This window comes from Marmota monax, unplaced genomic scaffold (genome assembly GCF_021218885.2).
Source record: "Marmota monax isolate L192 unplaced genomic scaffold, Marmota_monax_Labrador192_F-V1.1 WCK01_AAM20220418_F8-fsc00026, whole genome shotgun sequence".
NCBI classification, from domain to species: domain Eukaryota; kingdom Metazoa; phylum Chordata; class Mammalia; order Rodentia; family Sciuridae; genus Marmota; species Marmota monax.
In genome coordinates, this window is record NW_026693108.1 from 10,652,933 (window position 1) to 10,665,393 (window position 12,461).

Below are 12,461 nucleotides of genomic sequence, written 5' to 3' on the forward strand. Positions count from 1 at the left end.
AGAGCACTGGAGCCCAGACCTGTTGTGCTGGTGACACCAGGTGCTCAAAGCAAACCATGTCACGTGTTCTGCATTCTTTGAGTGGTCCTTCTTGTTGCTTAATGTTTGTCAACTTAGAAGCATAAGAGTAAAAACATATGCTCTTAAAATGTGTACTCCGCCTTCTCCAGGAAACAGTCTCAGAGTTACATAAAACGATGGTATATTTAAAGGGCTAACATGTATTAACTTGGAAAGGGCTAACTTTTAATTCTGAAGGTGTGTGTGGGGCAGGGGGATAGTGAGGATTGAACCCAGGGGACTCTACCACTCAGCTACATTCCCAGCACTTTTAATTTTGAGACAGGGCCTCATTGAATTGCAGAAGCTGGCTTCAAACTTGCAATCCTCCTGCCTCAACCTCCTGAGTCTCTGGAATTACAAGTGTGTATCACTGTACTGAGCTTCATATTTATTTTTACATATTTTTAAATAATTTGCATGCTTGAAGTGTATCTTCTAAAAAATATAGGTTTAGAAATGTTAAATCTTTGATACTAGGAAAAGGTGCTTTTTGGTTCATTGAACTTTCCACATAGATGAAGGTTAAGCAGAAGTCTTTTCTGGAAAGTCCTATGACAATGAGTTAGTGTGCCCTCTCTGTTTCTACAGTACGCAGAGCTTGAAACCCCTTTAATCAAGAAGGTGGTAATTCAAAAGCATAAATATAAAATGAAACTGCCCCTCCCACCACCAATGGCTCCCCCCCTTGGATAAGCTTGAGCTGCAGGACAGTGGTCAAGTCCATGGCCTCAGTGGGCACTAGTAGCCCTTGTCCAGCACTGTACCTGCCACAGTGAACTCAGAGTGACCTCTGCAGTCAGTGTGGTGTGCACGTGTGGAACAAACGGTGAGCTGTAACCCTGGATAGCCCGCCTTCCTGTTGGTGAAGGGAATTTTAAACTAAATAGTGGAAACTATTTTGTCAAGTCTTTGTGATCCACATAGAAAAAAGAAATTGGCTAATTGGGAATTCCAAGAACCAGATGACCAGCATCTGGTTTTCTCTATACATGTTGCTCTCTGAGCAGGGTGAGAGGGTCACTGTGTGCCACCTGCTCTTAAGTAGAACACTTGTCTCACATGTGCAAGGCCATGGGTTTGATTCCAGCATCACAAAAAGAAAGGAGAAAAACACAAAAGGAGAAAAATAACTGAAATTGAATGAATGGGGGCTCTGGAAGTTACAAAAAGATTAGGAATGCGAGCCTGTGAGTGTGTCAGGAGCGTGGGCTTGGGCAAGGATTCCAGGGGTGGGAGATGAGTTTATTGGGGTCTTAAATGGCCAGATAAGGAGAGATAGGGACGTCCTGTGTGTCACTGGGAGCCACTGGGCTCTGCTTCTGGAAGACCACCGTGGCTTCGAGGAGGTTTGGATGGGAAACTCAGAGCGTAAAGCAGAATAGCTTGTAACTGCTGGGGTCGGGTGACATGAGCTCTCCAGCCTGGACGTTGCCAATAATGTTTGTGAGAGAAACTGGAGAGGAACTGGCTGGAGAGGAAGGTGGGAGACCAGAAGCCGCGTGTGAGTGGCAGGTCCAGGGCTGTTGGGCAGGCCCAGGCCTGGGCAGTGGGTGGAGGCTACCAGGAGCTGATGTTCCCAAACAGGGTGGGACAGAGGTGGGCTTCATCTGCACTATTTCTTGCCAACATGGCTTAGGCTGGGCCATCACAACACAGTTCTTTGACAGAGGCTTAAACAGCACAAGTCTATTTTCTCTCTGTTCTGGAGGCTGGAATTCTGAGACCAAAGCATGACAGGGTTGGTTTCTTCAGAGGCCTCCCTCCTTGGCTTGCCAGTGCCCCTTTCTGTGTGTGTCTGTGTCCTAATCTCCTCTTCGGGGGTCACTGGCCCTGCTGGACCAGAGCTCACTCTCATGACCTCATTTTAACTTAATCGTCTCACCTCCAGACACAGTGCAGATATGGTGGGGACCCAAGTCAGCCCACGACAGCCACGGACTTCGGGTTTACCCAAGTCGGCCGTGTGTGCTTTGCAGTTCCAGGTGAGTGTTTTAGCTGGGGGCACAGGGCAGGTGCTTGGCAGCGCTTGTTTCTGAGAAAGGAAGAGTTTGAACTCGGAGACAGATCCCCAAGGGCAGGTCCTAGCCCTGCTACTTACCAGCCGTGGGCCTTGGGGAGGGTCTGTGTGCTGTTTCCTCCTAGGTCCCAGCAGGGTCAGGTCAGTCGATGCAGGAGGTTTCACTTGGCAGTGGCAGGTGCTCTGAAGAGCAGGTCAGGATGACACTGACACAGGCTCAGAGAGGACTGAGCTGCTGGGGGGAAGAGGGTTTTCTGTGCGAAGTTAACACAGGTGCATGGGCAGGGCGACGGAGACGCAGCCTCGCCACACTTGACTGTGCAGAACGGCTGGGGTGCTCTCTGTCAAGGCCACACAGGCAGTGGGCAGATATGTCATTTCGTAGGACGCAGGATACAGTTTCACAGAGATTTCTGCCTGCTCCCAATCACCCAGCCTTAAGCTGGAGCTTGCCCGGTCGGCAAGGTGAGAGCTTCTGTCCCCTTCTCAGAGCCATCCAAAGGGGGGCTAAGTGAGGCCCCCCAGGAGCCTCCCTAAATCTAGTCCCTTAGAATCCCACTCTGGCAGAAGGTCTGCAGAAGGTCTAGGTCCGAGGCTCTGTGTCCAGCACCCTCTCCAAGCAGGGAGACTCTGGGGAGTAGCCGTTGGGCAGAATCAATGTTTTTCTAGTGGTTTCTCTCATTCAGAACAACTCCTGCTGAGAGCCATAGCCAAGTAGGAATGACGCATGGCAATTTCCTTGTCAGCCTACCCAATGTTGCGTAGAGGGAGGACTCTCCATTGTGGAAATGGGCTTGCCTTGGACCCAGGTCATTTGCAGTGACATTGCATGAATGTTTGAGAAAGGTGACCCTACTCAAGGACCAGGGCGGATCCGGGTTTAGGGCGGTTCCAGGTTTAGGGTGTGGATCCTGCTGGGAATAGGATGGTTCCAGGTTTAAGGTGGATCCTGCTGGGAATAGGGCATATCCTGCTGCCTCAGGCGCCCGCTCCTTGAGTTCCCGTTGAGTTCTCGCGGGATTCAGAGAGTATTTGGTATGCAGAGCCCGGTGGAGGGTGTAGATTTTCCCAGAACGTGCGTGTAGAGTGCCGGTGAGAGTTTGGGAATAAAGAGTTGCTGTTGGAATCTACAAGTTTTTGTGGTGGCTCGGTTATTTTGTGCCCAGCCAGACTGCGGCAAACTCCATCTGCTGAGCCTGCACAGCCAGGCACCCATGCACCCGTGCACCCTCAGGGGATGTGCAGCCCTCCTCTGTGAGGTGCCAGGCATCACAGCACAGGCAGAAACCGAGGCTCAGAGGTTTGTCCATTTGCCAAGGCCCAGAGCCCAGGCTCCTCTCAGGGCAGTGGAGGGCCCCAGCCCAGCCCAGCTCTTCTGAGCAAGGGAATATTTTCTGCAGGGAGGGCTTTTCTTCTGAGGTGGTATTATGTGGCCTTCAGAGATGCCCACTGCTGCCATCTTTGACCTGCTCCACACACTTCAAAATCTCATCATTTCTTTTTTTTTTTTTTTTTAAATATTTATTTTTCAATTTTCGATGGACACAACATCTTTTTATTTTTATTTTTGTTTTTTTGTTTTTTCTTTCTTTATTTATTTTTCGGCGGACACAACATCTTTGTTTTATGTGGTGCTGAGGATCGAACCCGGGCCGCACGCATGCCAAGCAAGCGCACTACCGCTTGAGCCACATCCCCAGCCCAAAATCTCATCATTTCTGGGTTAATAGCACCAGCAAAGACAAAGGCCACATGTCTCAGCAGAGTCCTTCTTGGTAAGACCCAGTTCTAAAATGGGTCTAGAACTTGGGCAATGAACCAAGAGGCAGAACTTCCCTGGCCATTTATATTCATGATGGTCAGAGTAAGCAGCTCTCCAGGGCAGCTCTTAACTAGTGTGGAAATCCTGCTTCTACCAGAAGAAGATGTAACCAAAAGGCAATGTAAAACAAAGTGCAAGGAAGTTTTGGGATGATTAATGGAAAAGTCACGGGAGCAGTGTAACAGTGAACCTGAACCCAGAGGTTGAAGTGTCCTGGATAGTTAGTGTTTAATGAGACTCAGGCAAGTGTTGCCAGAGCTCCCCTGAGATGGGCAGGGGTACACTGTGATGAAATGAGACCCCACTCCCTCCCTGAGCCCTGAAGGAGAGGGGGAAGTGCAGCCTGGGTTGTCAGAGATGCTCCTGATTTCAAAGGTTCTGACCTACTTTGCCACACATATCAGTGTGGTTAGATCACATGCTCTGGCTCTTAGAAAATAACTCCATTGTGCTGTAGGACACTGTGTCCTAGGAACACACAAAAAAGCACCTTGGCCAAGAGTCTAGGAAAACAAAGATTATGTGAAGACATGGAGCGTCTCTCACAAAGCCCCAGGCGGCTAAAGGGACTCCTGGGGTCAAGTGATATAAGAGTCCTCAGCCTGGAGGGGTCAGTAGGTGAAAACAATAGAAGCAAGTGTTTGTCCAGCAGGCCGCGTGTGCCTGAGACCAAACCAGGGCTGACTCCCCCAGATCCCCGCTGGGACGGCAGGGGAAGTGGCTTGGAGCCACACAGCCGCAGGGCACGGGGCTGGACCTGGAGCTCAGGGCTGTGGATCATGTCGTCTAGAAATAGAGGGGAGCTAAGCTCCCGGGACAGAGAACTGGGACGAGAGAACAGAGAGCCCCAGCCCCAGCCCTTCAAACTGGATAGAAGAGGCCTGGGTGAGCCTGTGTGGCCAAGAGAAGGCCTGAGACTGGCACTAACATGACCCCAGGTAACCCAAGGTGGGAGGAAGATGACTGCGTTCCAGAGCTGGCCTTTTTTCTTCAGATACATTGTCTCTGTTAATGACATGCAGTGAAATCCACCATCAACTACAGGTCCAGTGGTTTCTTCTTTAAGCTCAGCGAATGTTGACAAGTGTATATGTACTCATGCAAGTCAAGGCCCAGGACAGCTCTGTCACCCAAACCTTCCTCCAGCCCCTTTGCAGCCAGTCTTCTTTCCTGTGCATCCAGCCCCGCAGCCACTCCTGTTTTCTGTCCCTGTCTTGTGCCTTCTCTTCCACACAGTATTCAGTCTTGGGTGTCTGGTGTCTCTCATTCGGTGTGTTCCCTGAAATTTATCCAGGGTCTTGTATCTCTGTGCCTTGATTGGTTCACGCAGTCTCCAGGTGATGGGCCTCTGGATTGGTTCCAGTTATTGGCCGCTATGAACAGAAGAGCTGTAAACATTCACAGACAGGTTTTTATGTAGATGTATCAGCCCGTTTATCTTGAGTATTTAAAAAAAATTTTTTTTTAGTTGTAGGTGGACACAATACCTTTATTTTATTTATTTATATGTGGTGCTGAGGATCAAATCCAGTGCCTCACACATGCTAGGCGAGCGTCTTACTGCTGAGCTACAACCCCAGCCCAATCTTGGATATTTTCATTCCCCAAAGTGAGCTTGCAAATGTATGTTTAACTCTATAAAAATCTGTCAAACTATTTTCCAAAGTTGTTTCAAATGTCTGAGAGTTTCAGTTATACTACATCCTTGCCAACACTTGATGCTAGTATTTTTCAGTTTTAGCCATAGTAGTACGTATGTAATGGCAGCATTGCGATTTTTTTTTTTTTTTTTTTTTTTTGCTTTTCCTTAATGACTACTAGTTGTGTCTTTTCATGTGCTTACTTGAGATTCATTCATCTTTGGTAAAACATCTGTTCATGCCATCTTTTGTCTGTTATTACTTAGGTTATTTTCTTCTTCTTGAGTCATGGGAGTTCTTTTTGCATTCTGGATAGAAGTCCTTTACCAGATGTAAGTTTTGCAGATATTTCCTTCTAGTCTGCATTTGCCTTTTTATTTACTTGTCTTCAGAAGTTTTAGAATTTCATGTTATCAAACTTACTGTTTTTAAAATGTTTTTTTGTGTTCTAGCAAAAGATTTCCTTTCTAAAAGTCTTAGCTGTTACGTTTGGATACATTCTAAGTTTAACAACATAGAGTGAAGATGAGGGGTTTTTTGCACATGGACATGCACCATTTGTTTAAAAGACTGTCCACACCCCATGAATTCCCTTGGCACCTCTACTGAAAGCAGTTGACCTTACAAGGGTGGATCCACTTGTGGACTCTCTTCCATTGATTTTTTTTTATTATTATTTTTTAAGTGCCACAATTTACATTCCACAGAATTTGCCATCCTCAAGTGTACAAGTGGGTGGTTTTACTACATTCACATCCTACCCCCGAAAGAACATTGCACTGATCTCGATGTCTATCTTTCGTCTAATTCCTTGCTGTCTGTATTGTAGCTTTGAGGTTTTCAAATACAAACTTTGTTCACCTTTTTCAATATTGTTTTGAGTGTTCTAGATCCTTTGACCTTTTATGAAATTTTAGATTCAGCTTATCAATCTACAAAAAAAAAAACCTTGAAATTTTCATTAAAATTAGGTTGAATTTATAGCCCAACTTAGGGAGAGTAAGCATTTTAACTACACCCATTCTCCATCAAAACACAGTATATCTCCATTCTACTTAGATATTGAATTTCAACAGTTTTTGAATTTCCAGTGCTTGAGTCTTGCACACATTTTGTTAAATTTGACCTTTAGTATCTCAATTTTTTTTTTGGTGCTATTTTAAATAGTACTAGAGTTTTTAAATTTTCAAGTTCCATTTTTTCTCTACCAGTATATAAAAATACAGTTGATTGCATTTATTAATTAATCCATTTATTCATTTCTGTGGTACTGCAGATTGAACCCACGGCACTCTACCACAGAGCTACATTCCCAGCCCTTTTTATTTATCTATTTTTATTTTGGGATAGAGTCTAAGTTGCATTTATAGCCCAACTTAGGGAGAGTAAGCATTTTAACTACATCCATTCTCCATCAAAACACACTGGCCTTGAACTTGTGATCTTCCTGCCTTGGCCTCCTGAGTCTCTGGGATTGCAGGTGTGCACCACCATGCCTGGCTGATTTTTATATATTGACCAATATATTTTTATATATTGATTTTTATATATTGTATCTTAAATTCTCGCTAAACTCTTTAGTTCTAATCACTTTTTTTGTGTGTTCCTTAGTATTTTCTATACAGAAAGTCATGTCAATGGGAAAAGTAAAAGGATAGTTAGATAGTTCCTGCTGAATGGAACTGGGTAGAGTGGACGTCTTCACCTTCCTCCAGTACCAGGGGCCCTGTTTGGTCACTCACCGTGAGGAAGGCTGCAGACTGTCAGTGATTCCTAGCTGCCTCTTACCAGGTTGAGAAAGTCATCTTCTATTCCCAGTTTACTGAGAATTTTTGTCCCGGATTTGTTGAATTTTGTCAAGTGCTTGTTCTGCATCTCTCAAGATCATCTTAAGCTTTTTCAATTTTTTTTTTTTTTTGAGAGAGAGAATCTCTCTATTTTTTTTTTGTTGTTGTTGTTGTTGTTGGTAGATGGACACAACACAATGCCTTTATTTTTATGTGGTGCTGAGAATTGAACCCGGGTCCCACCCGTGTTAGGCGAGCGCTCTACCGCTGAGCCACAATCCCAGCCTGGGTTTTTCTATTTCAATGTGTTCCTCTGGTGAGTCATTAATTTTTAAATATTAAACTACCTTACATTGCTAGGGTGAAACATTTCTTGGTAACGATGTATAACACTTTTTATATACTGCTAGATTAACTTTGCTAATTTTTTTTAATATTTTATTTTTTAGTTGTAGTTGGGCAAAATAACTTTATTTTATTTATTGTTATGTGGTGTTGAGGATCAAACCCAGGGTCTTGCATTGTGCTAGGCGAGTGCTCTACTGCTGAGCCACATTCCCAGCCCCAACTTTGCTAATATTTGTAGAAGACTTCTGCATTTATGTTTATGATAGTAGCCTGTAGTTCTCATTCATTTGTACCAATGTATTTATTTGGTTTTGGAACCATAAGTGGAATTAAGTGCTTACTTCTTCAGCACTTACAGCAAGCCAGGTGTTGTGATGCACACCTGTAATCCAGCAGTTTTGGAACTGAGGCATGAGGGTGTAAGGATGGCCTTAACTTAAGAAGGGCCTTAGCCTAAGTAACTCCATTTTGAAATAAAACTGCACTCCTGACCAGGTACACCTATGGAGCCCTCCAATATGGTCATCAGGCACAGCCTGATAAAATAAGTCACTTTACACAACCCTGATAAAACTCAAGTAAAGTTTCTATCATTTGCCTTCACCCCGATAAAGGCAAAAGGCAAAAGTTCAGGGCAGAGACCACCAGACTAGATGACCTCAGAATGAAAGATGTCACTGAGAAACCTGATAACAACTAATAGGGATTGAAAGGGTGGTCAGAAGCTCCAAAATTTAGCATAAATGATGGAGCAAATGAGCAGACATTCATCTAGCCGACACTGATGCACACAAGCCTGAGCCTGATGAGGATCTGGACTGACATCCCAACTGTTCTCATCCGTCTGTCCTCACCACTCTCAAACTCTACAGCAGCCTCTTGACTCTGGTGAGAAAAGGACTTCTCCTTATGACCATCTCCTCAGCCAGCCCTCAACTCAACTCCACCCCAGGAGAAGCCTCTATCGGTTCCTGACCTGGTCGCTGCGGTCTGAGTGAGTGTGCATCTGCTGGACTTAAGACCTAAGACTTAAGACTTTAAATCTAGCATTTAAGCTTGGCGTGCAGAGGGAATGTCTGCAATAGGTCTGTCTTGATTGAGTATGTTTGCAGTGCTTAGAATTAATAAGAATTGTTTGCTTTGAATTGATTATGTCTGTTGCAATGCCCAGCATTAAGGATTATCATTCTTTGATTAAAAGAACCTATAGAGTGATATTGTATGATATGATTTGAGTAAATAAAACATTGAAAAGGGAAGAAGCACACGGATATTCTTTATCTCTCCCCTCGACTGTAGATGTCAAACTTTTGCCATTGTGACAGAGGGTCACAAGTTCAAGGTTAGCCTGGGCACCTAAGCAAGACCCTGCATCAAATTTAAGTAAATTAAAAGGATTAGGGTTATAGCTCAGTGGTAGAGTGCCCTGGGTTTAATCCATAGTATCTCTCTCTCTCTCTCTCTCTCTCTCTCTCTCTCTCTCTCATACACACACACACACACACACACATACGGAATTATGAGTGTGGCTTCCTCTTCTAGTTTTTGGAAATTTGTGTAATACTGGTATTATTTCCTCCTAAGTTTTCTAAGCATGGGTAGGATTGACCTCTGAAGCCATCTGCCTCTATGCACAGGTTCTAAACCGAGTGAAGGCGTATGAATAGGTAGAGGGCTCTTCAGGTCGTCGCGTCTTCTGGAATAAGCTTTGGTCCTTTGTGTCTGCCTTTAGAAAACTTTTCTGTTTCATCTACATTGTAGAATTTCTTGGTGTGAAGTTATTCATTATATTCCTCAATTGTAATGTACATATAGGGATGTCCCTCCTTGGTGAGGGCGATGAGGTGGAATCCACAAACGAACCAGCGTCCACCTGGCTCTCTCTAGTCTTCAAGAAAGACCTGGGTTGGGCTGCATTCATACCTCGCTTTGTACATGGAGGAGAAGGGTCCCCTGCAGCCAGCTGAGTTGCGAGCTGGGGTCAGGGCTCTCGCAGAGCCCACAGAATCGGTGGGAGGGCACCACAGGAGCTTCCTGGTCAGACAGCCCCTCTTCTCCCCCTTGGGTACCGACAGCTGGGGAGGAGGTCTTGCCTCCTGTGAAGGGGGCCCACTTCCTGGAAAGTGACCTTTATTTAAAATGTGGGAATAGGAAGAAGGGAGAGAAATCCCTGAACTGGAAAATAGGGAGATCATTGTTATATTAAAACCATGCCAGGTTTGCGTGAATTTTGGAGGAGAAACGTTGAACTTCTAAGGGATCAGAGTATTCTCTCTATGTGTCCTGTCCCTTCTCTGCTCCCTCCTTTGCCACCTCAGTACCAGGTGCAGGCGGATGCAGAGCTGGGTTTCTGGGGAGGAGTAAAGAGCTGAACATTTAAGGGCTTCAACTGGGCCTCTGGTTAACCCCCAGAAAGTACGTGGTTTGTGAGGCATGCCCTCTGGGTAGTCACTTTTCCTCTTTTGGGGGAATTACTGAGACAGAGGTGAAGTCTGTCAGTGCCAGCCAAGGGGTAGGAAGGGGCCAGCAGGTTCCTTGTGGGCTGTGTGGACTGATCCCAAGTGGGACAGAAGAGGTTTGCTTAGCTTCGACAGCTGAGAGGCAGAGGAGAGAGTCTCTTCTTCTTCCTGTTTACCTGTACAATTTTTGTTTGTTTGTTAATTGAAAAAGTAGTTTGGGGCTGGGAGTGGTGATATATGCCTATAATGCCAGCTACTCTGGAGGCTGAGGCAGGAGGATGGCAAGCTCAAGGCCACCTGGGCAACTTACCAAGATCCTGTCTCAAAATAAAAAAAGGGCTGGGGTGGGGCTGTGGCTGTGGCTCAGTGGTAGAGTGCTCACCTAGCATGTGCGGGGCCCTGGGTTCCATCCTCAACATCACACAAAGATAAACAGATAAAGGTATTGTGTCCCTCTACAACTAAAAAATATTTTTTAAAAAAAGGGCTGGGGTGTAGTGGTAGAGTGCCCCTGGGTTCAATCCCCAGTAACCGCACCTGCTCCCCATCCAAAAAAAGAAAGAAAGAAGGTAGTTTGGGCAGGAAAATGAGAGAGCTCCTATAGACAAAAAAAAAAAGAGTTCAATGCCTCCCATGCCTCCAGCCTGAGTTACGCAATCCAGAAAGTCCCTGAATAGACGGTTTTCTCTTAAAAAGAAAAAAAAGGAAAGAAAAACAAAGATCTTGTGCTGCTGTTTTTGAAAAAGATTTATTTGAACAAGTTCATAAACTGCGGGGAGCCGCCATCTGTCCCCATATAACCATGACACAGGAAAGGGGGTTTACCTTTTAACAAGGGATTTTGTGGTCCGGAGTAGACTCTACATTGGCTTTAAGTGCTTTTTCATAGTCCAGTATATACAAAAATGGTTTTTTTGTTAATATTTAGGTGGGTCCTGGAACCCACCCCAATACTAGAGAGGCCAGGGGGCTTTAAGCTTGAGGAACTGGTGTGCTGGCTCCAGCCTCCATCCCAACCCCTGTCCCCTGTCCCCCCTTTTGTCAGTGTTCCCACTTGATAGAGCTCAAGTGGGATCCAGCCAGCATGGTGGCCAGACCTGTAATCACAGCTACTCACAGCTACTTGGGAGGCTGAGGCAGGAGGATGCAAGTTCAAGCCTCAGCAATTTAACAAGACCTCCCTCAAAAGAAAATTTAAATAGGATGTGGTTCAGTGGTAGAGCACCCTGAGTCCAACCCCCAGTGCCACACACAAAAAGCTCTATATAGTTGTATATAGGTCTGATAGGGTCAGATTCAGTTTGCTGGGTGGGTCCAGTTTGCTCAGCCCCAGTATAGATCAGATTTGGACTCAGAGCTCAGGCTTCTGACAGCGAATAGTACCAGGGGCAACGTGAGGGCTCAGGAATGTGAGTAAATGAATCCACTTGATACATAGTATGTAAAAGCTTGTTCAGTAATGTGCCCTTAATTTCCTCCCCGACTCCCTTCTTGTAAATCAGAGTTTTAATTGATTTAACTTGGGGTAATTATATAAGCACGGAAAGGATTTGAATGCTTTGGGGATAGCAATTAGTCCAAGAGCCCATCAGGCTTAATTTTGAGTTCTAGCTTCTATATTTTTAAAGGCTTGATTTTTTAGTGTTTAAAAATAGAGCTTTGTATGTGAGAGCAAGCAGGTTGCAGGGTGTGGGGGGCTCTCGTTTCCTTGGGGGTGTACTACCGTGGGCACTCACCTTTTCCAGGTTTGTGTTTCTCTTTATCTGCTGCCTCCTGCCTGATTCCTTGTAGGTAGTCAATGTCTTTCCAGAGCATTTAAAGCTGGCTTTAATGATATTTTTAGAGAAACATAAATCTGTCATTGCTACCAAAAGAATTGAATCTTGATTTCCAGGCCCATTGAAAATGGAGTTCGGATGACTCCTGACCGGCTGGTTGCTATTGGCAGAGGCCAGGTGACCACTGTGCAGCTCATTTGTTGGTTTCTAGCGGTCAGTTGGGTTTGCAGTTCCCTTTAGCTCCTGATTGCATGTACTAGGCAGTGAGTCAGGTTCTTATCCTTCTAGAATGTTTTGTTAGCAAATCACTTCAAGGAGAAGAGAATGACTTTGTGTAATATTTTATAATTGTCTTCTAGATTTTTTTAACCTGAATATGAGTTTGCTTTCCAAAACTCTCCATTTCTCACCTAAGAAACATATAAAATAAGGACTATGTTAATATGAGCATAAGAAATCTCTGAAGAACCCCTTTAAATAGTACTTCAGTACACAGTCAGTCCTGTTCCAGGCCAGCCAGTCAAGGGACTCGAGGCTCAATAAACAT

General features: G+C 45.1%; 1 protein-coding gene across 4 annotated transcripts in view; it reads left to right on the top strand.

Annotated features, from left to right (window-relative positions):
* Positions 1 to 12,461, top strand: part of Ggact (gamma-glutamylamine cyclotransferase) — a 39,821-nt gene that overhangs the window by 14,239 nt on the left and 13,121 nt on the right. For 2 of the 4 annotated variants that reach the window (XM_058582748.1, XM_058582746.1), the window contains exon 3: positions 8,550 to 8,671. The exons of the other annotated variants lie outside the window; for them this stretch is intronic. The gene's annotated coding sequence lies outside the window, so the exon portion shown is untranslated. The remainder of the gene's footprint in view (positions 1 to 8,549; positions 8,672 to 12,461) is intronic. 4 annotated transcript variants of the gene reach the window in all.